This window comes from Serinus canaria, chromosome 2 (genome assembly GCF_022539315.1).
Source record: "Serinus canaria isolate serCan28SL12 chromosome 2, serCan2020, whole genome shotgun sequence".
NCBI lineage: Eukaryota > Metazoa > Chordata > Aves > Passeriformes > Fringillidae > Serinus > Serinus canaria.
This window is the reverse complement of record NC_066315.1, coordinates 42,535,350-42,561,235: the sequence shown is the minus strand read 5'-3', so window position 1 is coordinate 42,561,235 and position 25,886 is coordinate 42,535,350. Positions and strand designations below refer to the sequence as shown.

At 43.2% G+C, this 25,886-nt stretch overlaps 1 long non-coding RNA gene across 1 annotated transcript; it reads left to right on the top strand.

The window, feature by feature from the left end:
• Positions 1–13,510: 13,510 nt before the first annotated feature.
• LOC127059294 (uncharacterized) lies at positions 13,511–20,856 on the top strand. The gene is made up of 3 exons (XR_007776961.1): positions 13,511–13,575; positions 19,325–19,439; positions 20,663–20,856. It is a non-coding gene; the product is annotated as an uncharacterized LOC127059294 (long non-coding RNA).
• Positions 20,857–25,886: the final 5,030 nt, after the last annotated feature.

The following is a 25,886-nucleotide window of genomic DNA, read 5'->3' as shown; positions in this document are numbered from 1 at the left end:
CCCCGGAAAGGCCTCAGGCGGCCTCCCGGCGGGGCCGTGACGCGAACAGGAGCGCTCCGCCCCTCCGTCCATCTATCCAGCCGTCCATCCATCCAGCCTTCCAGCCGGGAGCCGAGAGCCCGGAGCGACGCTGGGCCGGAGCCCCGGCGGCTCTCCGAGCTGCGGGGCTGAGGGGCACAAGCCCTGATCTCGGGGGCTCAGTCTCCTCGTTCATCTGACTTAACTCGTAACATTGAAGTCTTGGTTTGAACAGCAAGGAAAAGAACCCACGTTTTAGGAGAAAACTTTCACCTTTTTTTCCCACCTTTTTTCCTTTATGGGGGAAAAAAGTTTATGGGGGTTTCTTTTTGTTTGGGGTTTTTTTTCCCCGTTGTTTTAGTTTTTTTTGGTGTAGAATATCGAAGGTTCCAATTTAAAAAGTATTACAAAAAGCTGGTTGGCTCTCTTTTAGAAGAATGTAATTTTGATACTAAAGAGTATCGCTAAATTGCTATGTTTTTCAATATAATCCCTATTTAAGATTTCTCTGTTTAGAAGGAAGCATCAAGCTCAGTTTGCAAGGAGCAGCTCAGAGAAAGCCCGATCAGGCGGCACAGCATGCACTAAGCCTGGAAAACCAGCCTGTTCCAGCATCTCAGCTGCTTCCTGAGGGGCATCCTCAGGAATAGGGAGGAATAGGCTGTCAGCCAGCCAGGCATGCTGCCCCTGGAGCCGAAAAGAGCATCCTGGCCACCTTTGAGATACACAGTGATGATTTGTAAATACATTCCATGAGAAGTGAAGTAGAGCAGCTTTTCCCAGCTGGAAGCACTCAGAGCAGAGTAAGATGGGAATGTGCAAAGGTAAAGGGCGAGAAGATGCTGGTGTGTGGGCAGGCAGAGCTGCACACTCATGCATGGAGGCACCTCCTCTCCTTCCCTGACAAAAGCAATGCTGGAATGGGACAGGAGGAGCCCTTACTGCTGGCTGCTGAAGCAGTATATACATATGTATAATACAGCCATGGAAAGCTGTATTTAGCAATAGTGTAACCATTAATGGAGAGATACCACTCATTAATGCAGGTAAAGTAGCCCTCAGTGCAAGTTGTCTTCCTGAGCAGAGGCAACTGCTGCAGGATTTAGCACAGGATCCCTGTGCTAAATCCACAGTGCCCGGCCTTTCTGGGCACATCCCCATCCTGCAATATGGAAGGAAAGCAGCTCCTTCCTTCAATGATGTGTTCAGTACTCCATTTGAGTCCCTGCTTTAGTTTTCCCAACAGAGGCATTGGGAAAGACAAATTCATCATGAAGCACATAAAGTGATAAAAGTGATTCTGATCCTTCCTGACTGGTACCTTTCTTTTTTTAGGGATTATTTTTCTTATGTAGGAACCAAGTATTGTAAAGTGAGAGGGATTACACAGGTCATAGGAATATATAGCAAAATTCCCTCACTCCCACTCCTTACAACATCTGGTAGCCGAGCTTCTCTTTTGAAAACCTGCTTCTGGTATATGCTTTTAGTCCCTTTTTCCTAAGGACATGCAAACTCTATGAGAAGTGTGTCTCTCTCATCTTGCATCAGCTTCTGGACTGTTGCCTAATTTCAACCAAAAAGCAAGGGGTTTCAAAGATATCTAAGTTTCTGCTGATCTCAAGGAAAGAGTCAAGAGGATGGCTGTGAGACAGCAGGGATCCCACAAGGGAAGCTTCCGGAGTGGCCTGTAAAGCCCAAGGTACTAAGCCTGCTGCTGAACAGGTTTTCCAGCCTGGGTGCTTGCTGCTCTACACGTTTGGGCTTTATATGAGCTGTACCTTGTGAGCTGAGGTAGACATTTCTTTCTAAACAGAAAAAACTTACATAGGAGTTGCAGTGAAGCATGTAACAATTGTTACTCTTTAATCTCAAAATGACTTTGTAAAAAAACCCCAACCAGCCTTTCACAACACTTTTAAAGTTACTGAAACTTTTGACATTCTGCTCAAAAAAAGCCATTCTTTTTATCAACACTCAAGAGTTTCAACAACAATTGTGATTTTTCATTCAAAAAGCATGTAGATTTTGAACACGGTGAAGCTTTTCTCCTACAGTTTTTGTTCTTTTCCATGCTGTTCAAATCAAGACTTAAATGTTATGAGCTAAGTCAGATGATTGACAAATGAGGAGATGGAGCCCTTGATATCGTGGCTGGGTTTGTACACCGGAAAACCTCTGTTAGCAAAGGCAGCTAGAAAAATTACCCTGAAATTTATGGAAAGATGATCAGTGTGAAACACTGCCACTTGCAATTCCAAGTATTCAATCCTTCAAAAAGGCCTTTTCAAATTAAAATCTTTTGAGGTTTCCATTTTCTGAAGTCTGTACTGAATACCAAGCCTATTCTCTTACCAAGAAACATGAGCCAATATTTCCAGGAGTGTGGTTTTGGTATGCATGGTGTCTAGACACAATATGATGCTAACTCAGGTGCTATTTGAACTACCTAGGTAAACCTTAGATCTATGGTGATTATTTTTCTGAAATTGATTCAATCAGTTTGCACTTCTGAAATCCATTTCTTCCCAGCTGGCCAGGCTGATGGCAAGGCAGCATGGGAAGGAAGTAAATTTGCTCTGGAGTGAAAGCTTTGCTTTCACTGAAGTCTTTTTGCTGATGTATGTTCAAATTGTGACCAAATGGCTGTATGTGCATAGGGAAATACTTGGGCAGTATGTGCAAACCTTGCTTGGAAACCACGAGAGCAAAAACAGGGAGGGAGACCTTTCCTGTAGGAATTTGAGTACAAACCTGTCAGGCTTTGGTGGTGCTACCAGATTTCACACTTCTGCTGCTTCGTGACCTTTTCAGGTGAAAATTAACTCTCCGAGAGAGAAGTGTGTTAAATTAAATCCTGTTTTTTTTTTTTTTTTTTTAAGTTAAGTCAGTTCTAGGTGCCCTCCAGAGCAGCTGACATGAGACCTGTGTTAACCTGTTTGAAGCCCCAAACAATTTGGAAGCATTGTTTCCCCTTGCATGTTGCTACAAAACCTGCACAGAGTAAGCAGTCAGGAGTACGCCTCCTGTTCGAGACCTTCCCAAACATGGGCGAAAGCTCTGGATAGCCACAGCTATTTGTGCATTGTCTGTGGAGGAGATCAACAGGGTTATTTATGCAAAGAAAGCAGGAATTTGTTTCCATCAGGTTTTTTGTCTGGATGCAATATATTCCTGAGCATATCCTGTGTTATAGGGGGGAGAAAAAGGAAATTAGGAAAAAATAAGGAATTAGGGGAAAAAATGAGATGCAGTGGGATAAGTTAAGCCTCCTGAAATGCGTGCCAGTCACTCAACGTGCCTCCCCATCACTCCCTTTACACCCCATGGTTGTCACAGCATGAGCTATAATTGATATTGAAGAAAGAAAAGAAACCTGGAGGAATAATAAGGACAACTGATGCAAATTAGCTGCGTGTGCAGTCCTCCCCACAGCTTTTCACTCCTCTCTGAGGAGCCCTAGTAGGATGTGCTCTGCAATTAGTATTTCATCAAAATGATAGCTTTTTGCTGTGAGATGGTTACAGCTGGTGGTAGCTTCTTAATACAGTGTGCAAGGTCTGGGGGTCTACAGAGATTTCATGTTCATGCAAATGAATGCAAATGATTTTACAAGGTGTCATGATGTTGCTGTGCTTGTTCCTTCCTTACAATATGGGGACCATGCTGTCCTGCAGAAACTCAGCCTCTTTCCCTTCCTTGCTTTACAAAATAGCCACTAACCCAAGGCACTTTTGGCTTGGCCCCACTGATAACCAGGAGGAATATCCATCATTCATTTTGCAATTCTGTTCTCACATTTCCACAAATAGTGCAGTCATTTAGGATAGGAACCATTAAAATGGCTGGGTCTGTGCATGCATCCACCTGCCTTTTTTTTTTTTTTTTTTTTGTTCTGCTTAATGCCAGTGTGAGTTTTGGGCCCATCCTGGGGTAGCCCTGAGTTCTTCCTGGCTGCTGCACAGTCAGTGTGGTTTTGTGGAGATGTTGGTGGAGATGTCACCGTGTGGTCAATGCCATCTGAGGTCTACAGGTACTTGCATGTGTGACTTCAGGAACTGGTTAATAAATCTTTCCAAATACATCTTGTTTCAAAGGAAAAACGCTGTGTTGTACTGCAGACTGTACCTGGCACGCAGTGGTTTTATCTTGTGTATGACTGTACAGTGGGAACAACTTAAAAGTGGGAACAACAAGAAAAAACCCTGTGTGTCAGAAAAAGAGGTTGATCCTGATCATTGTGGAAGTACATTCCAAATCTGTCTTTTTTTCCTAGGACCTAGTGTTTGACTTCCCTCATTGTAAAGCTCTACTGAATGATAGCAGTTCTCTACTGACATGACTCAAATGGTAACAGGAGATTTTCTCAATCTCTTAATAATGAAATCTCTTAGTTTGGTGTGTCAAGAGGATTTGTCAGTGTGATGTTTCTGTGTCCTGTTGTCTCAGGGTGCATAATCTTTTCCCAGCACAGAAGTGACTGCTCCTTCCAGAGGAGCAGTTCACGTTGCCATCTGCTTCTGGCAGGGACTTGTTTCTCACCAAATAGCAAACAGGTTTTCTCTCAAGTCTGTCAAGTACTTGAGCCTTTTTTCCCATGAAAGTTATGACTATCAAATTCAGACCAGCAGATGAAAAGGCTGTATCCTGCTGTCTTTTGGCAGCTTTGCTACTTAGTGTTATTTTTACAATGTGCTTATGGTTTTGGTTTTTTAAAATTATCTTTAATACTTAGTATTATTTGTAGGTTAATGTTCATTTGCTTTATTCCCATCCTTTTACCTTCTGTAGGTTGAGGGCACTCTTGTTTATTTCTCCTTTTATTCTCTTCCAACACATTTCTCCTTTTATTCTCTTCCAACACATTTCTCCAACAGAGAAATTATCAAAAAAGCCAGTTCCAGATGGTGTTTTCCAGTCCTGTATTAACCCTATGTCTTTACAGTTGAACCCTGCAGTGTATTTCACACAAAGTTGATACTTCTGCTTTTGTACTGCCATGTCTGTAACCATTTCTGGGCTGCAAACCTTCAGCCTGCAGAAGACATCACATGGCTCCAGCCACAATGTAGGAATGTGTCTCATAGCCACACCCCTTCCCAGAAGCAACGTCACTGGGCTTCTTGAACTCTGAGGGCAACTATGAGACGTTGGGAAGGAAAAAGGCAGTAGTATTTTCCTGTTTGTAAGAGTAGTGCTAGAACAGTTGCAGGAGCATGTGACATGAATGTCAAAACAGGCCCTGGTTGTACTGTTCCTTCTGGTTCTGCACAGACCTCACAAAACACAGCACAGATCCCCACCAAGTGATTCTAGGCAGAAATGTAACAATTACTCATAAATCCAATTCAGTCCTTCTGCTGGGCTGGTGGCCTGTGTGGATGCTTTTGTTGTGGAATAAAGGCAGCACTGGTTTTTTGTTTGTTTTAGACTCATTTTAGGATGACATAAGCTAAACCAGAAAAATCCCTGTGTGTCAGAAAAAGAGGTTGACCCTGAGCATTGCATTGGTGGGACAACAGCAGTTTGAGCTCACACTGTGGCTTGCCATTGCTCTGCTCCTCTGTGTAAGCAGATCTTTGAACCAGTGACAAGACCTGGTCCAGTTCAATTGCACAGAACTTGACTGGGGTAAGGGGTTGGCAGTATTTTCCTCCCTTCCTCACTTCTTGGAGAAAGTCCAGAGAAGGACCACTAAGATGGATAGAGGTATGGAGCACCTCTTGTATGAGAAATTGCTAAAAGAATTGGGGTTGTTCCGCCTGGAGATGAGAATAGTCTGGGGTGATCTTATTGTGGTCTTCCAGTACCTGAAGAAAGTTGGCAAGGAAGGTGGAGAGAAACTTTATACCAAGGACATGTAGTCACAGGACAAGGGGGATTTGGGTTAGAGTTAGGTTGGTTTGAGTTAGGTTTAGATTAGAAATTTGTAAGAAATTCTTTACCAGGGTGCTGAGGCACTAGAACAGGTTGCTTAGAGAAGTTGTGGATGCCCCATCCCTGGCAGTGTTCAAGGCCAGGTTGGATGGGGTTTGGAGCAACCTGATGTAGAGGAAGGTGTCCCTGCTCATGGCAGGGGATTGGAACTAGAGGAGCTTTTAGGTCTTGTCCAACCCAAACCGTTCTATGATTCGATGATAATCGTGATATAGGGCAAAACCAAGAGGGGAAGAGAGCAGCAAGTTCTGTATCTCTGGAGATGTTGGGACAAGAATATCAATGCTCCTCTGCCATCTGTAGGCATATCTCAAGGAGAAACAAGAAAGAGTAAATCCTTTATCTCTCAAAGCTGTTTTTCTTTTTATCTTGCACTTCTACATTGTTGCCTTTTAATGACTGTGTTCTTAGCACTTGTTCCCACTGATGGAGCACTTTGCCTACTGCCTCTCTCCTCTAATTTTGCTCTTTCTTCCACAACCTCTGCCCTTGCATCAGGGATGCAACCCCTGGAGTATAACAGGAGAAAAAACTTGCTGATGGGAAGGGTGCTGGCACTTTGTTGTTTTCTTCACCAGAAGAACCTTCTGGGATACATCTGAGATACATCATGTACCATTTCTGTTACCTTGAGTGTCTTCCATGTTAAAAAAGCCATCCTCAGGCTGTACCTGCAGGTCCCACTTTTCATTAAAATGGATAGCAGTGTTCACATAAAGTCACCTTTTCTCTGGTTGCTGCCTGTGCTGGAGCAGTGCCAGACAGGTGGATATCCCTCCTTGAGTGCAGTTATGGTGCTTGGGAAAGTGACCCTGGCACAAAGGAAAGCCAGCCCTGGCAGCTGCCATGCTGTGGCAGTTGCTATATAATTGCCTGATCTTTGCTGTTATAATTTCTTTTCAGAACAACAGCTATGGAGAGATGGATTTTGTTTCATGCAGTCCCAAGTCTTGTAGTCTGTTTCCCTAAGGAAGTGCAGCTCTTGCTGTCGCACTGTGTGCCCACACCAGTGTGTGCATCCTTCACCGCCCATCCTGGTGACTGCTGAACACATTGGGCAGCTCCTACCAAGCCTGCAAGCCAGTACCAATCTCTGAGACCATGTGTTCCCGTGAATTCTAGGAAAGGTGCTGCTGGGGAAAAAATAAGTCTCAAGCAGGGAGAGGATGCAGTTTGAGTAAGCTGCTCTTAGACAGCAAAGAAACTGCCCAGGAGAGAGAGAGGGGTGCAACTACATAAAAACATCCAATAGGAGTTTGTTCGTCAGAAGTAAAGAGACAGACAGTCCATCAGAATCTGATTTCTAATGAAGCACTCACCCTTCAGTCATACAAAAATCACTCAGCCACAAGATCTGAACTCAATGTAAACAGGTTGTCTTAGGTTCAGTCTTTGTATGGGCTTGTTTTTCTGTTCATATCTCAGAAAGAGCTCTTCTGCACCAAAAATTCAGCTTGCCAAACAAGTTAACGATGTCAGGAGCAGCCTTGGCAGAAGTTCTGCCTCAGAGCACATCTATAATTCACAGGGTTTGCAGAGTGCAGGGATATACAGAAGTCATGTCCTGCCGCGGCACAGAATGTCTCAATGACAGACAGAAGGAGAATAACAATATTTTCTTCCAAGGCACACGGGACCCTGAGCATCTCTAGGGATGTGCATTTGGTAGCTGATTGGAAACAGACTTATTTTATTTCTGCTTGCATAGAAAAACATTTGATTTTTTATTTTTTTTTAAGCCAGAAAAAAAAAAAAGAAAAACGTTTTCAGCAAGCTAGGACAGGTCCTCATTCCTTCCTTTCCACTCACAGGAGCATTATGAATGGGCCAGGAGGCTTGTGCAGTGGGTGTGTTGCAAAAACAATTGGCACTACTTGAATGACAAGGGGCGTTGGAAAATAATGAGTTACAGGACTAATTGCAGCGGTTGTCACTGATCTAGTTAATCACGACTGCTTTATACCAAGTGCTCCTCTGTCATTTTCACTCTACCAAGCACTCAAAAAAATAGTAATTAAAAAATCCATCCAGCTAGTGCGAGGGCGATGTGGCCACCAGGTGCCACTCTCGCTCCACGGGGAATACGAGGAGACTGTAAGGCTGGGCGCCGTTGGCAGGAAAAGCCAAATCGGGCAGCCATCACTCATTGTGTCCGTCTCTGGATTTTCCGACCGGCTGGAAATAGCTGGGACAGCAGCTTCTCCCCATCCTCCAGTAAGGAGGATGCTGGAAAGCCGTGAGTAACAGTAAACCTGGTCTACATTTGTTTGCCAGCAGCACTTTGGCACAGAGAGGCAGGGATGTAGACGGAAAGCTGAAAAGCTGCTGCTTGATAAGGCTGCAGCCTCTTTGACCATCTCCTCATTTTACCTTACATGGGAGAAGTTGGTGCTTCCTCCAGCTCACATCCTGATGAACACCCTCTCATTTAGCACTGAATGAAGATTTTGTAGTTGCTTGGAGTGCAAGAGCTGCCCCTTCAGTTTTGGCCATGGATTTCAAGCCTGAGGTTTCCGCCATGTAGACTTCCTGGTTTTGTTCATCTTGTGGGCACAATTTTCTGTGTCCCAGGAAACAGGTTCGTGGCATTTCCTGGTCCTCATGTTCACTCCTGAATGAAATCTATCCCTCCTGGAGCCACAGCCACTGCCAGTCTCTTGGGCCTCAAGTACACTGGTTTTCATGGAGAAAAGCAGATTTTCCTACCTTCCTGCCACTATGAGAGTTGTCCCAAAGGCCAACTGGTGTTACCAGTTGCCTTCAGGGAACAGCCTGTGATGGTGTGCCATAAGCAACAAAATTTTTGAAGATGGAGGGAGTGGGGAAGCACAGTTTGCACTTTCACTCTTGATCGTTCTGTTTTGGTGGTCAGGGCTGACGTTTGAGTGCAGCAGTGTTTGAGAAGCAAAGGGCTTCTAGAGCTCTTAGGTCAGATGGGCACCAAGCGTACTTCTGATGTAACCCCAGTTCACTTCAATAAGTTCTGTTTTGCTTCTATCTTTCTGCAGGTCTCCATTCTGTCCTGCCCTTAAATGACTCATTAGACTTGTTTTCTGAGGTAGCCTGTAATATCCCAATTCACTTCTCTAATCAGATCTCTTTCCATTTGAGTTCCCCATGGGCTAAACAAGCCTGACATTGCCCTTCTTGTCTACTGGTTTATCCTTTATGTGTTTACTTTTTCTCTTCCTAGTTCATGAATAAAGATGTTAAATACAAGGTCATTGGGGGTTGCTGATTTCCAAAACCAGGAGCTAGTGATATTTCAAGATCAATTCCATTATGAGATTATGTTTCCCTTACTGAGTTTTCTCAGGGAAATAATTTGTCACAGAACAGCAGGCTCCAGCTTCCTGTAACCCTCTTAAATCAATCCCATCATATCACAGAAACCTCATTTTAATATATTACATTGTAATTGTTTAATTGTTTACTTGAAAGAGCCTTCCTGGTGTATTAAGTAGCAATCAGGTTTTTAAAATAGATTACTATTTTTAAACAAAAGAGCTAAAAATGCCACCCCCCATCAACAAAGAAACATCCAAACAAATCCAGGTTTTCTGGGAAAATGATGAACTGAAAAATCTGTTGAAAACTGTCAGTCTCATGTTGATGCCAGTCAGCTTTTTAGGGTCCTTCAGATAGTGAGTGAGGTACCTCATTTAGAGTTAATAGGAGTTTACAATATTTTGCAGGGTGAACAGTGGGGAATGCAATGCCCTTATTTGAATCTAGGGTGGTTATCCCCATGGAGACTTTTGCAAGCATATTTTCATGTTCTTGTTCTGATGTGCTCCCTGGAGAAAACTGGATCAACTGATCTGCAGAAACATTTAAAAATATTTTAATCTGCTGTCTTATGTTTTACACATGTGTCCTGCAGAACCTATGCTTCTGTTAGGACAGGGTGATGTGTTTGTTGAGCTCAAAGTGGTATTTCTTACGAAAAAAAAGAATCATAGTTTCAAGAAATCCAAGTCATTGGCTTGAGATCCTGCATCATATCTGATGTGAAGGATTTATGTCAGGGTGGGGAAAAAGCAAGTATGCTGTGGCCTTTTCAACAAAGTCCAACTGCAGCTATACGTGCAAGGAGGAGAAGTTGCTGCTATTTCTAAAATAGTGGTTTTTTTGTTGGGCTTGGAGACCACTGTTATCTGCCCCCCTGCGCTAGTGATAAGGACTCCATCCTGGCTGTGGCAGTTTTTGGTTAGCTGGAACATTTCACTCTAGAGTGAAGACTTTCTTTTTAGTATCTAGCATCAAAACCCTTCTACAGTCCAGCCTACTGGTGTGTTTCAGTGTAGACAACACTCATCTATAGATTTGTCTGCACCTGCAGACAGACCTACCTGTTCTGTAGGACAAGTTCTTCCTGCAGTGATAAACATGCCAGGGATTTTAAAATGCAAAGCTATTGCTCAAATAATCACAATGGCTGATCAAAATTTGCACTTTGTTTTTCCCTCTCATCTCTGTTCCCAAGAGAAGTGTGCTTGTGCAAGCAAGAAAGCAAATACCACTGACTGTTTTCTGCAAGCCTAGTCCAGCTTGTCTCTTTGAAAGGCTCTTTGCCCATTCTGAATCAGGAATTATCTATGGAATTAGCCCTGGATCTTCTGCTCCATCAGAGGCTTCTGATCTCATCTTTCACCCCTGCTCTAACAAGCTGGGTGAGCCCAGTATGTGCCATCAGAGTGTTGGTTTTTCACACGAGGTGCCTCAGTGTGGTGAAAGAAAGGCATTAATGGAAAGAACTGCTCATGCCTCAGGGTTGGGGAAATGCAATGTGGCAGCCCAGGTGCTCTTTCTAGTTCCTGTCATATGAAGGCAATATAGGGTTGTCAAAAGTATCTTTTTTGTCCAGGCAAAAACCTAGCTGTGATCACATCATGAGGAAAATCTCCAGTGAGTGTAACTCCTGAAAGGACAAACAAGCACTGCCTGTAAAAAAAACAAAAACCAAACCAAAACAAAAACCACCAAAACAAAAACAAACAAAACCCCCCAACCTGGTGCATTTAAATGACCAGCTGTGCATCCAGTGATGTCTTTGTCTATTCGGTTGAATGCCTCTCCTAAAGCAGAGCTTTCCCTCATCTATTCTGAATTAACTGCAGCCATTGTTCTTTTCTCTCTTGAGGGCTATACCTATTCCTAGAGCTAATTCAAATTAGCTGTCCCAGTTAATTAAAGCATCTTAATTAATGGAAAAATACAGAGTCTTTATCAGGAACTCCTTGGCTGGAACACAGCCTAAGATACCACAGCTGAGCAGAAGAGAGACATTTTCACTTATGCTTTAAATAGCTTGCCAATATGAAAATGTGGTTATAACCAAACTCTTGTGAGAATGAAGTTGTTTTCCCACAACTATAACCCAAATGTGGATTGTTACTCCATTTCCACTCAAACTCCCACTGAAGGCAGGGTAGTGTTGCCCGAGGAAGAGCTGGTTATGTGTGGGATGACTCGCAGAGGAAATGCAAGCAAAGATATAAGCAGGGGAGAGTGTGAAAACACTCTTACTCATTTCCCTGTGAGAGGAGACAGGGGGTGACCACTGGAAGTGCCTGGTATTCTTCCTTTCTGCCCTCCCAGCCCTGTGGTCATCAGCTGGGCCAAAGATGGCAAGGAGGAGGACAGGGACAAGCCATGGTCCTCCTTGCTCAGACACTCTGCTCCAGGCACAGGGTGTGACAGCCAGTGGAGCCATCCAAACAGCCCCACATGAGCCATGCAGCTGCATGGGCCAGGCAGCCAAAGGCACAAGCTGACCTTCCACCAGGACACACACAGTTGCCTCCTCATGGAGACAATACTCTGCTCTTGCTGTTTCCAAATTCACCAGCTGAAAGGAGAATTTTATTTGGTCACTAACTTCCTTCTCTTCAGGTTTTCTGGGAGTTTCTCCATTCCTGAGTGATGTTTGCAGCTTCTCTGCTGCCCAGGGTCAGCTGGCTCCCAGGAGAAATGGGTCTGAGCAGCAAAGGATGCTAGTGTTGGAACCCCCAGGAGTTCCCTCTGAACAGCAGCAGCAAAAAAGAGAAGCATTTTATAAGCACTCACTAGTATGACAAATGCAAGGGTACCATTTTTAGAGGACACATTAAAACAAGCAAGGTAATTACTATGCAGTTTAATTAGCTCAGAATTTAATCACCCTTACAATTGTGAAAAAAGACCAGAGTCTATCTGTTTCTAAATTAGGCAGTACAAAATTTCTCAGTGCCTGTCCTGGAACATCAAGTAGGTAAATCTATGCACCTTTTATCTTTCAAGCATGTGACGCAATCATCCCTTTTATTCCCCATTTCATCTATGATACCAGTGATCCACTGGATCCTTTAAAACAATCTGCAATAAACAAGAGTGATTGTGAAGCCTCCTAAGTTGCAGTTTGTGCAATACTTTTTCCAGCATTTAATTTTTTCTGCCACCACAGATAAAAATGTACTTGGCTGATCAGAACAGGAGAATCCCATTTTTATTCCCACAATGTTTGCAGGAGAATGCCCCATCCATTCCAGTTTAGAGAGGGAGAGAAATGAGAAGCATTCCCCTTGTGAACACTTTGCTGTTCAAAGGCCATGCAAGATGAATAGTTTTTGGTCTGTTACATCAACAAAGCTGATAATTTCTTCCATTCTTCTTCAAGCTGTTGTGAGCTTGACCAGATCCCTCTCTTCCAGTTTGCCTTCATTTTTCTTTTCTGTATTGGCTTTTGCTGAGACTGGGAAACTGTCTGACAGTCAGCTAGTGCCCCACTCAGGTGCATTAGGAAAGAGAGGGAGGATTTTTCCAAATAGCTAAAGACATTGTGTTTTGCTGTATGGGATGCAAGGAAGGCAGAAATACAACTGTACTAGGTTGTTGTAGGTCCAGCTATCCTTATGGATAGCTGGGCAAGAGGAGTGCATTGAATGAACCCCAGGGACATGAGAATAGAGGTAAGTTGGAATGCAGATCTGCAGAGTGTAACAGAGATAGCTGGAGCTGCTCTGAATTGAAAAATCCAGCTGATGAGGGTCCCTGATGGAAGGATCAGAAAGTTTTAAGTAGAACCAAAGTGGACTTAAGCAAATGTTAAGAAGAATGAGTATAATGAAGCGTGAAATCAATTCAAAGATGATTCAATCCAAGAGAGCTGTGTGCAATACTCAGCTTGTCAGTGTCTGCTTCTTGGTATTGGCTGTCATTTAAGGTGTCTGTAGCTGTACTGTTAATGTGTCAATATGTCCAGCCACTACAATGAAGATTTATGTGCCATGCATGGAATCAAGCACACCACTGTTCTAGGAGCCCTACTCCAAAAACACAGGTGAGGATACCCGATGTACACAGGAATATATATATATATATATATATACACATATATATATATATATATATATGTTTGTGAAGAATAGACATATATATATGTATACTTAAATGTGTGTGTGTATGTGTGAATATATGTATGAGATATATATGAACTATTCTCTTATATTTCCGAGAGGTGTTGAGAGTTGCCTTGTCTCAAGACCAAGTCAAACAGGCACAGCCACCCAGAACTAGTTAGTCTGTGTGAAGGAAGGAAGAACCAGCAATCTCCTTTTCCCAGGCTCGTCCCAGGAAGAGGTAACCTTATTTTCCCTCAATGAATTGTTAGAAGCTTCTTTTACCATGCTGGATTATTTAAAACTTGCTCAATTTTGCAGTGGGTTCCCTGGGATTAATATTTTGAGTGCTCCCATAGTGAGCATTAACAAAATTTGGGAGAGGTGATTGCTGCCTGGTTGGATATTGATTTCTGTCGACAAGGAAGCGTTTTAACTGTGTTACAAAGTGTTCTTCTCTAAGATGCTTAAAATAGGACTGAGGAACCATTATGATATAAACTAATCTGCTGGACATCAAATTCAGAGATGATCCTGAAATTGTTTAGACATCGATTCTTTGTTATCTTTTCCTGTGGAGCACATTGCTCAATTCTGCTTGTCAGAAGGAAATTTCTGTGAGCAGCAGCAATACAGAAAATTTAAAATTTAGCTGCTTTTCTTTTTTTTTTTTTTTTTTTTCCTATGGAAGACTTTGGTCTTTTCACTATTTTCACAGTAGGGGTGTGTAATCAGAGAAATTGCAGCTTTTATATATTTTTCCTGCACCTCAGTGGAACAAGGTTATTATGGTTACTAAGCCAGTTGGGCATGAGAGAATGGATGTTTCAAATGTGTCACAGTGCTACTCTCAAAACTGTAAAAAAAGACCTCAAATTAAAGGATATCAGGAAGTTACCTAGTCCCATAGAATTGGTCCATTCAAAAGTAAGGAAAAACTGGGACCTTTCTTCCCCTTCTGGGTTCATTCCTGTTTGTTTACTACATCTGAGAGCCTAGGATGAGAAGATGCAATCCACAGCACGTGCACTGGAAAATATCTTTCTTGGGAGGTGGACTAAGCTTGGTATTAATCACAAGCTGCCAAACCTTAAGTAGTTGTGTCTGTGCTAATGCAATGTTGTATTGCATAACAGGCCCTGCTCTGATCTAAATCTTCTTTTTCTTCCTAGAAGGGGTAGGTTTTATATTTTAAAGTGCCACTGACATGAAATGAACAGAAGCTTCCAAGAGCTGTGGGAAAATGTTCTGGGATCCTTTTTGTATGTGAATATGGTCTCATGAGTTTCTCAGTATTTGTGCATCTGAGAGCAGGTTTCACCAGGTGAATTAGAGCCCACCAGTGGTTCAATGCAAGATGTGGCAGATCTTTCACCTGTTGGGAATAAACAAAGAAATTTGGTTTTTTTCAAACTGACCCAAACATCTCAGTCTAAATAACATTCTAAAACCAGCAAGGAAACTACCTGGAAAAAAGCAAAATCTTTGTGTTTCTTAGCTTGGCTCACCATCCTACCTGTGTTTGTTCTTCCCCCCTTGAATACATTAACCTTTTTTCTCCCCCTCATTTCCATCCCCAGCCTGGCAGGTCACCATGCAGGCAGTGTTGTAGATAGCTTGGCTGTATTCTAAGCAAGCTGGAGCTACCATTTTAAAACTCTTCTGAGTTATGAAGACTATAAAATAACTCGTCCCCCAGGTGTTCACAAAGGCACAGCTCTGTCCTGGCTGCATGTTCTCTAGTACGAAGGTCTAGATATAAAGCTAATGCATTCATAAAGAGATCCTGGGAAGAAATGCTTGTATTTTTTAGGAGACAAAATCTTGTTCACTTTTTTTAAAATAGGTGTTTTTTCCTCTTTGCTCAGACCACATTATATTGCCTTTCAGGGTGGGATTAGCTGACAAAACCAGTCTAACCCAAGAGCCTTGACCACAAACCCTGGGAAGGAAATGAGGTTTTGCCATAGCTATTTCCTTTCTACCTGTATCCAGAGACAAGATACTGTGGTGGAACCTTTGCTGTCCTTACTCAGTCAGTGGTTAAGAGTAGAAGTCCGGACCTAGCAGAGAAAATAGGTATCTCCCACACATTTATCTCCTGATGAAGAGCGCAGCCATCAGCTAATCCCTGTGGCTCTCTAGATTGTGCCTGGAGAAAGAGAAGTGCCTCCAAACAGGCAATTCCATTATATCCTCCTTAGAAATTACAGCCACAGAAAACAGAGAGGAAAATAGAGAGGAGTAAGTCTTAGTTCCTGTTTGTCTCCAGGAGGGAAGAGCCAAACTTTGTGTCACAGAGTTCCATTCATGATGGGCAGCTTGTCCTCCTTTCCCTCAAATGGGTATCAAGGTATTTTTTGGGAACTGGCAAAGGAAAATCACCCTTTGAAGCTAAGCAGCTGGCAGGTGTTTTATCCTTTTTTTGCCAAAAGTAATGTCTGCTGAAAGCTCTCTTCCATGGCATGCGAGACCCAGACCCAGTCATTGTCTCTTTCAGTGAGGATTGACATGGACACTTTCCATTTCCTACAACAATGTTGGGACCGACAGGCAATTAATTACTGTGAGGGGAGGGCTGGGGAAGCACTTTCAGTCTTTCCTGTTGAACTCAGCCCATTCTTGCATTTTCACCATTGTGACTGTAGGCTGATTTAATGTCATTTTTGCTGTAAAGCATATTTTTGATTTGGAATGAAAATTTTGATGAAAAAAATGCCAATCCTATTGAGAAATTTTCACCTCCTAGCAGCAGACTGATTTTTAAAAATACTTTTAGGTGAAGAGGATTTTAAAAATCTCTGCAGAAAGCAGTAGGCAGTAATGAAATTTTCATTTTATGAAGAGACCTCGATGTCATTTTTATTACAAGTGAAAAGAAAAATACATGAGGCTCTTCTTTTGTGCTTCATTTCCAGCCTTAGGGAGAGAATGTATCCAGAAGCAACTTTAACTATCAGTAAAGAAAAAGAGTTATATGAATTTGTTGTATAAGCTAATTAGTTCACACTGTTACCTTCTGTGTATGAAAAAAATCTGCAGAGAATGGGAGAATTTTGTTTGTGAAGTTTAGCTTTGTAAAATTTATGACTACAGAATTCAATAAAATGAGTAGAGTTGAATCAATAGAGAATTTAACTTCAAAAGAATGAATATCCCATGGTGTCAACAGACCAGTTTGCCTGGGCTGTCAGTTCCTAGAAATCAACTGCATTTGCTCTAGAAAACAGGGGTAACTGTAAACAACTCTAACAGAAGTTTTAGAAAATATTACATTCTTTCATGACTGGGTTTTCTGTTTCATATACCCATATCTAAATGAGGCAAAATTGCTAGTGACTTGGAAAGTGTTGGGATGTCTGTAGGTAACAGGGATGAGACAGGTGTTGGGAAGTGGAGTGAAAACAGCTGAAAGAACTGAGAGCAACAAATTTGCTGTGCATTTTCTGTCATTTTCATCTTATAGAAATATGAGGTGCATAATGAGAGCTGCTTCTCATAATACCATGTTTCCATGCCCTTGGCAGCAGTACAGAGGTCAGATCTTCACAGAACAATTATTTGGTGATCTGTCTGATGTGCTGAGCACAAACATGCTTTTCTCTGCCCTGGGCATGCTGTATTGCTTCTACTCCCACTTGCTTCTTCAATAAACACGCGTATTGTGTCAGAAGTGGAAAGCTCCCACTGGCCTCATTTCTGCAAGCTGCCATTGAGTCTAACTCAATGTATTTCACTGGGAGTCTGGCAATTCAGGAGAGCACTTCTCATTTGAGCAGTTCCTTAGTTTCCAGTCTGTCACCTTCGGTGAATAGTGGCATAACTGCGGATGATCACTGCAGGCACACATGACAGCAGTAGGTGTCATGTTTCTTAATATTTCACCCTTCCCAGGTGACAGCAGCAAGCCTCTTTTCTGAAGGAGACCAGAATAGAAACATTGTGGGTTTGCTTGAATGTTTGAACTTTCCTTCACTTTATTTTTTGGTTTGTTACTAGGATGAGGTGGCACTAACTGCCTAGTTCTCTTGCTAGATTTTTCTTATAACTGTGTTCAGGAACAGATGCAATTTCCTCATAAGATCAGGTTGTTCTAAAAGTCTGGGCAGAATCATGCAAATGTATATAATTTAATGCAAATGTGGGTCTTTTGTTTCTCAGATTGTATAGGCTGAGACTTTAGCTCTCGTTGGTTGTTAAATTCTGACCCTGAGATCCCCTAATTCACATGGTTTTCTCATGTGTTTTATTGTCCAAAAGTCTAGTAAAGTTATACCTTTTTTAAATTAAAGTCTGCTAGAAATATGAAGGAGTGGTCAGAGGGACCTGCAGGAGGTGGCATGTGGGTCACACACCAGGCCCAGGGCGAGTGCTGACAGTCAGACTCCTAAAAAGACGTGAAGTTTGAAATTCACATTTGGGTCAGAAAGCTCTGCCCAGGTATGGCTGTAAAAGTGATGATCCATGTAATCAAACTGATTTTGAGACAGTTTAGTACTGATGAAATCCAGTTTGTGCAGGGAGCCAGCAAAAACCCTCTGTAGCCCATCACACTCCAATTAAGCTCTTTTTGCTGCTGTATAGACCCCATGAAAAGACATTTCACACACAGCAAAGGCCACATACACACACTGAGATTTTCTGTAGTCTTGTGTTCTCTGACCAGGCTCCTCCATATAATCTGTGAGGGGGGGGGTTAAAGTTCATTATCAAATTATTAGTGTACAGGCTTTTCTAGTCTTACTTGGGCTTTCACAAACAGACTTCAGAATTTAAAGCAGTGTCATTGCAGCAATTCATGTTTTCATTTTTCATCTCTACACTAAAACTAATAACCTATCATAAGCAGTGGGCAAACATAAATATACCCCCAAAAAAGCCCCAACAGTTATAAAACTGGATAAGCATCTACATTTATGAAAGAATTAAGCAAGTCTCAGATAATTAAAAAAAATAAATTTTTGAACATGTTTCTCTGTGCAAGTCTAGAGCTTGCTGAGAGAGCCAGGCTGTTTAAACCAGATCCTTTCTGGCATTCAAGCTCCATTTGAACCTTTAAGAAACAGCCAGGCACCTTGTGGATTCGCCTGCTGCACAAGCATTCTCTCCAAAAGCCATCAAATACATTCAGAGGCAGAGAGGTCTGTGAGGTGCTATTAGACCAGATATAACATCTGGCTCAAGGAGTCTCTAAGGCCTGAGATGGCAGCAATTGAGAGGGTATTTCAGAGGAATTATCCACTTGTGGTAGCCCTGTCTCAACAGCCTTCTCATCAACATCTGCTCCTACTGATGCTTAAAAAGAAGGCACATCCACCTTCTGTCTGATCTCGAACATCTGTTGGTTCTTTTCTTTTAGTCCTGGAAGGTGGGGTTAAATTACTGTGTGAAGAAAGAGAAGCAAACTGAAAAATACAGTAGTAAAGTATGCAGAGGCACACTCCCAAAACACAGATAACCTTGCTCAGCAGATAAAAGTCAAAATGAAAATGCCTGTCCAGCAGCCTCCCCCATGTAAAATCTTGCATGTACAGGTTTATGTAAAAAGCTGTACACATGGTGTGCAAAATGAAGCTAATCTGTTCTTGGCAAGTGAAATAGATTGGAAACCATAGAGAAGTGATTTGTTTTCCTGAGGGTGATAATTGTTTGCACTGATGTGAAGCGACCCCAGGGAGGTCAGCTTTTGTGCTCGTGGATCTTAATCAAAGTCAGCTGGACTAAGAGCATGTGTGGTTTCATGGAGCCCCGTTTCAGGTTTAGGGTGATTAATGCATTCTGTCACAGTTCTATCCTGTACGCTGGCCGGATGAGGGCTCCACCATTCTTGGCAGCGTGCCTCTGCCACTTCAGAGATAATCCCTCCCTCAGAGACCTCTCTGGACAGACCATGACTGGGGGAAGATCAGAGAAGGGCACCCTGTCTATTGGCACAGATTATTCAGTGCACGCATATGCTTTATTAAGGAGAGGATTTTTTTGGTGCGTAGGTAGGAACACGTTGGAGAGAGGTCTTACTTGTGTGAGTCATTTGAGGAGGAAACCAGAACAGCAAAACCAGTGGGAAGAGCTGAAGAAGCCTGAGTGAGGAGCAAAGCAAGACAGGTAAGGTGGTGCAGGAGTGCAGGATGACTGCCATGCTGAGGGGCCCAGTGCATTTGGCTTTGGAGGAAGAATCATGGGACAGGATACCATCAGGAAACCTGACTGGGGGAGGCAAAGAAAAAAAAACACTTGGGCAAACTGACACCAACTTTCAAAGCACCCATATGAAATTATCACCCTTCTTATTTTGTGCTTATAGGACTGATATGGCCGAGCAAGTAACTTCAGTGTTTGACAGAGACAGGAGTCTCATGAAGGGCTGGCCAACGCAGCAGCTGCCTTTACGAGCCTGGCTTTACTGTGCATGCACAACAAATCCTGGCAGGCAGGCCTGACTGCTCAGGACCACCATAACAGACTGGAGTTGCAGGCAGGACCTCTGTCATAGATGTTAGATTGTTTCTGGCACTCACTTTCACCCAGGGCTGAGTCAAGGCACAAACCCGCCTGAGCACTCCCTGGAAGGTTCACAAAGCCATCAGTCAATGCTAAAATGGTGTGTGGGATGTGCCCTTCTGCAGGTCATAAAGAGTCAGGGCACCAGAATGGAGAGAAAAGGAATGAAAAAAAAAAAAAAAGGAAAATTCACAGACATACCAAAAACTGGATGCATTTTTCATGTCAGGTGCATTATTTACTATTACTACCATGAACTCAAGAGATGATATTGTTAAAGTGAATGAAGATAATAAAACACACTCAAGGCTGTAGGAACATCCCAATCAATGTGCACTTCCTGCCCTCCACCAAACCCAGCCTTGCACTCTATTTAGCAAGTTCTCTTCCCCCATACTGGATAAGAAAAAGCTTTTCAATCTGTTGGAATCACACCAGGCATTTAATTAGGTGTCTCTGTATTTGTTCAGTTAGTGAGAAAACCAGCTGCTTACTGCAGGCTATTTTTGAGCAGGAACTACACAAGGGTGAGTCTGCAAATTAGGAATGGTTGTTAGAATCACTATTATAGGGATCATTCTACTCTTCTGTGTGCTGCTTGTTTTCTCCCACAGGCTTCTTGTTCTGTACAACTGATTTTAATGGCTACAGTTGCATTTCTGAACCTGTGAAGGGTCCCAAACAACTGCAGTTTAATGCCGGTGAATGGAAAGTGAAAAAAGAACTTGTTGTATTAGCTTGGATTTAGGGAAAAAAAGCAACAAGTGAATAACAGTACTGGCAGGTGAACTTGGAAAGAGGTGTAATAAAACTTTTTTCATCTACAGATCTACTCAAAGAGATAACCTGAGCTGTATGGAGATGCAATGGAAAGGATTTAATGTAGGAATTTTAGAAGTATTCAGCTGATTTGATCCATTCCTGGAAGAGCACGAAAAGGTGACTGAAATGTTGCTACAAGGACTACTTCATCCTTTTTGAAAACATAGAGAGTGAATCTCTTCTCCTGAACCAGCAATTTGTCAGCAATTACTTCTGGGCCATGGAAAGTGAAACATTCATTTAGAGTTGTCAACTGCACAGAAATCTTCTGTGTTGAGCAGTTTTTCACATAGCAGTTTTTAAAGGATTAAATCCTAAGGAGTAATTTCTGTAAATTTATCCCCATTCACTGGAGGTTGTGCATGTCATCGAGTCCAATAATGAATTTCTTGCAAGAAAATGGTGTTTCTTTGTCAGATCCTGTGTCTGGTTTTATGACAATGGGATATATAAGTCAGGACATAACATATAAATTCTCAGGCATGGCTAAAAAGAAACGGGAGGAGTTTGCTGAAAAGCTCCATGAGCTTGCTTGGTTTGCAGCTGAGGGGCAGGGAGGAAAGGGATGGGAGCAGCCACTGTTACTCCTGGAAAGCAGCAATCCTTTCTTTCGGCAGCACAGTGGGGCTGGCTCACACCCTCTCCTGCCACAGCAGCTCATTTGGCTCGCTAAAGCTCGGGCATAGCAAAATAGACAAAGGGGCTGTCTTTTTCTGCTGCCCCAGCAATCTGCTGCCCTAATTACGTGCCTACAGCTTGTGCTGGCTCATAACCATGTGATGAAGGCTGTTCCTGAGGTTTTTGATTGATTGAAGCAGCTCTTGATTCTTGGGGCAAGAGAGGCAAGGGTATAAAGCTATAAGCCCTCAGGAGGAAAAATAAATAAATTAGAAAATATTTTGCTTCAGCCTGAGTACGAAATATTTTTTTGTTTCAAGGCCTCCCAAGATGATGTGGACCAGAAAAGTGTTCCTACAGTATAGAGTCATGTATGAGGCAGAAGATTCAGAAACTAAATCTGAGAACACATCATTAGCTTTAGTACTCCAGTGAAGGAATAAAAGCATAAACCAACAAATAGCTGTCTCAGGTATTTCAAAGAAGCCATCAGTGAAATGCTGAAAAAGACAAGGCAATGTCTGTATCCAGCCATTACTCAAAACAATGAGAATATCTCATGAGAAATGTATGAGAATGTGTGAGCACTACACAAACTGAATTTCTCATGCCATAGCTACGAATTTACTTTACGGGGGTGTGGTGGTGGAGCTTGTCAGTAATGACAGAAAACTGTAGGGCAGCAGATGCTTTAAGACTATTAAAAATCAGTTTTGCAATGGTGTAAAACAAAAAAAACTGCATTCATGATCTCTGAAAAGAATCACATCTAACATTCTTCTAAATGCAGAGTCCACATGTGGTTTGTGACTTCCTTGCTTGAAAGCCTGGAGAGCTATCTTCCTAAATTTGACAATTCACACAGTATGCTGCTTAATCATAGAATCACTCAGGTTGGATAATGTCATTGAGTCCCACTGTTAACCCAGCACTGCCACATCCACCACTAAACCATGTCCCTAAGCACCGCATCTACAGGTTTTTTAAATACCTCCAGGGATGGTGACTCAACCCTGTGCAGCCTGTTCCAATGCTTGACAGCCATTTCAATGAAGGAATTTTTCCTGTTATCCTATCTAAACCTGCCCTGGCACAACTTGAGATCATTTCCTCTTGTCCTATCACTTGTTCCTTGGGAGAAGGAGGGCTACACCCTCCTTTCAGGTAGTTCCAGACAGTGATAATGTCTCACCCTCTTTTTCTCCAGGTTAAACAACCCCAGCTCCCTCAGCTGCTCCTCACAGGACTTGTGCTTCCAGACCCTTCACCAATTTTGTTGCAATGCTTTGGATGCACAATATGTAGAATGTTTGTCTGAACCAAGAAGAAGAAGTGCTTTTTGTCTTGGAATAACATGCTAGTCACAAAAAAAGGCCTAATTTTAATGTCCTGACTCATGCTGGCCCAGAGGGCTCCAAATTCTTTAGAGCTCTGCCTGCATTGCCATTTTTCACAGGTGATCTTGAGTTGAAGAGGTGAACATAAAGGTAGGAAGTCTTTGGGAGCAAAAATTGTGAATGAAGGCTCTTTGTCAACACTGAGGAAAAGTCCCAGGAGGAAAGTATCCAGGAAGATTGATGGAAGTGATGAGCTGAGGGGAAGGGCATCACACCAACCTGCTGACAAAGCAAATGGTGGAAAAGGCTGTGCAAAAAGCAATGCAAATGGTGCAAAAAGCATAGGATGAAGAGGAGAAGCCTTCTGTTTACTAGACCTTGCAAAGACTGCACAGAAATGAGGGATGGGTCTTATTCCTATGAACTGGCAAATTACCATGCAAGAAAGCAAACTTCTCTTCTTGCAGCCACCTGTGCCTTCTTACCTCCATTTTTTACATAAAGATTTCTCCCCATTTCACTCTGTGCTGTCTTGTCAGAGGATATTTGGAGGCCTCTTGATGTTCCAGCGTTACACAAGGAACAGATGCAGTTCCATGGTGTCTTGGGATGTGTAATCATCCATCCCCTCTCCTGATGTTGCTGCTGTCACTCCATAGGGAAATGGGGCAGTATCTGCCGTGGGTCCTGTGTAAGCATGATACCATAAATGCATTGCAGAAATGTGTCTGTAACAAAGACTTTATTTTCATATCCATAATGTTTTCATTTCTAGAGACTTGCTATTGATCATAGACACTGGTATTCATATAAGAATCTGCCAATATCAGTCATTGTATTTTCACTCCACATGTTCATGCTGCTCCACATGGCAGCAAATGTAATAAATTTTTCCTTGAGACTGTTGGCAATGCAGCTCATTTGTCATTTTAAATGGACACCTGGGGTAGATTCTGTCCAAGCAAAACAAATCAATACAGTTAGTTACACTAAGTGCATTTGAACAAGGATATTTGAAGGGGGAGAAGGAAAAGGTGCTGCAGCAAGGAAAATGATGGAGAGGTGTGTGTGTGTGTGTTACAGGCTGGGGAAATGGCACCTAGCTTAATCTATGCCTTGGGAGTGAGGAAGGGATGGAGGGTCAGGAGAAAAGAACTATAAAAGGGGGGACCAGGCTGAGGAAGAAACTAAAGAAAAGCCAAAGGAGAAGGCTTAGGGAAACAAGAAGTTAAACTAGTGGATCTAAGGTGGGTCCCCTGGGTTGAAGCAGAAGAACCAATGAAACACAGCCACTGGGCAGGCCTGGAGGGGAATCTGATTTCTGGTCCATCTGATTTTGGAGCAGTGTCCTGGACTTTGAACCAGCTGGGGGATTTTTAGCCCATATCACTTATGCTGCCATCATGATTTTAGCCTGCCTATAATAGTCACAAGAAAAGCAGTTCGTGCAACAGCCCAGCTCTTGGAAATGGTGCAGAAAGAAAACAGTCTTGTATTTCTGTTTTTATAGAAGTAGATGATATAGAAGGGAGGTTTGCTACCTTTGCATACATTAAATTTTAGTCACTCGTGTAGGACTGGTTGACATTTTACTTTCTATTTCAAAATGTTCACGTTTGATTGTATAAAAATATTTTTCTGTGGGGTAAGCAATCCAGCTCACTTGTCATTTTAAATGGACACCTGAGGAGATTCAGGTGACTTACCAATGCAGTCAGTTGGACCAAGGGCCTTAAATACATTTGGATGGGAGAAGAAAAATATGCCACATGAATGGAAATCGTACAAAAGAAATAAATTACATGCAACAGTCAGGCAATCAGGAGGGATGAAAGGCTTTGTCTTCATGTGCTAGAAATAACTGAACTGATCTACCAAGATCATCATTAAATCAGCTTTAATAATGTGTTGTCATCAAAAAGAGAAAATTGCCTCCACTCCGAAAATGAGCAGATTGTGAAAAGATGCTTACAGATGGTTCACAAGGCAGCAGCTGGTTTCTCGTTCTCCTTTATCCAAAAATCAAAGATACTGTAATTCTTCAATATCTTTGTGAGAAAAAGAACCAAAGAGGTGCATTTGGGTTTTTACGTTATGTGACTCTGAATCCTAGAACAATGAGCAAATGGTGGTAAAGCAGCTGGAGTGTCCTGCTGTTATTCCAGAGCTCGTGTCCCTGGCAAACCCATCCTGCAGGCTGTAGGATGATCCTTGGCTGTAGTTGGTCACACAGGTTGGACAGGGCAGGATCTGTGACGCTGCTTCTGGGAATGTGCTAAGCCCACTGAGCAGCCTAGGTTTGGCAAGAACTCCAGTTAAATGACGAGATAAATGGTGCCTGCACGCTGAAACCTGGATGGAAAGGTAGCCCTAAGAGTGGAGGTACAGCTGATTTCTGGGCTCTGAGAAATGTTTTCCTGAGAAAGCACCTGTTCCTTTTAGAAGACTCAGGGATTCTTTCACCCACCTCCAGACAAACCCCTTTCTGCCCTCGCTTTGGGAGGGAACTGTGGAATGGGATTTAGGGGCGGCCAGCAACACCCTGCCGCACCAGCTGCCGTCAAATCCCGAGCGGCGTTTCCGGGAAGCGGGGAGCAGCCGGAGGAGGGGAAGGGAGGGAGGGAGGCACGGCTGTGCCCCGGGGGGTTCTCTGGCTGCATCTCGGCGCTCTCCCAGCCCCTCTGCATCCCCCTCCGGGCGCAGCCCCGCCGCATCTCCCCTGCGGGGACGCCCCGGCTGCCTCCGCTCGCCGCAGAGCTCCTCCCTCCGCTTCAGTCAGTCCATCCGGATTTTATTTTATATTATTTTTTTCTTTTTTGGTTTTTTTCGTTTGTTTGTTTTCTATCTATTTGGAAATACAGGAGCAGAGGGCGGGCACCAGCGCGGTGCCTGTCCACAAATTCCCCCGGGAGAGAGGCGCTCCGGGGGTGCCGCCGGCTCCCGGCGCTCCTCATCCCGGGACCGGGTGGGCAAGCCCGGCTTGCGGAGGAGCCTTGGGGTGTGGTGGGGCCGGGATCCCCGGACTGAGGTGAGGGGGAGGGCGGCTGCCGCCCCGGCAACACGGCGGGGGTGTCGCTCTGCCTCTCCGAGGTTATTTTGGGGGAATACTTGGTGATTTCTCGTAAATCACGCTCGTCGTGTGAAGCTTTCCCATCCGGGACGGCAGTGAGACGAGGGAAAGCTGCAGCCGCAATTTTGTGTCCATGTGCTTGTTTTTACTTAATTTCTTCTCCGAAGGGAGGCGTGTGAAACCTCCTCGCGGGTTTTCACCATG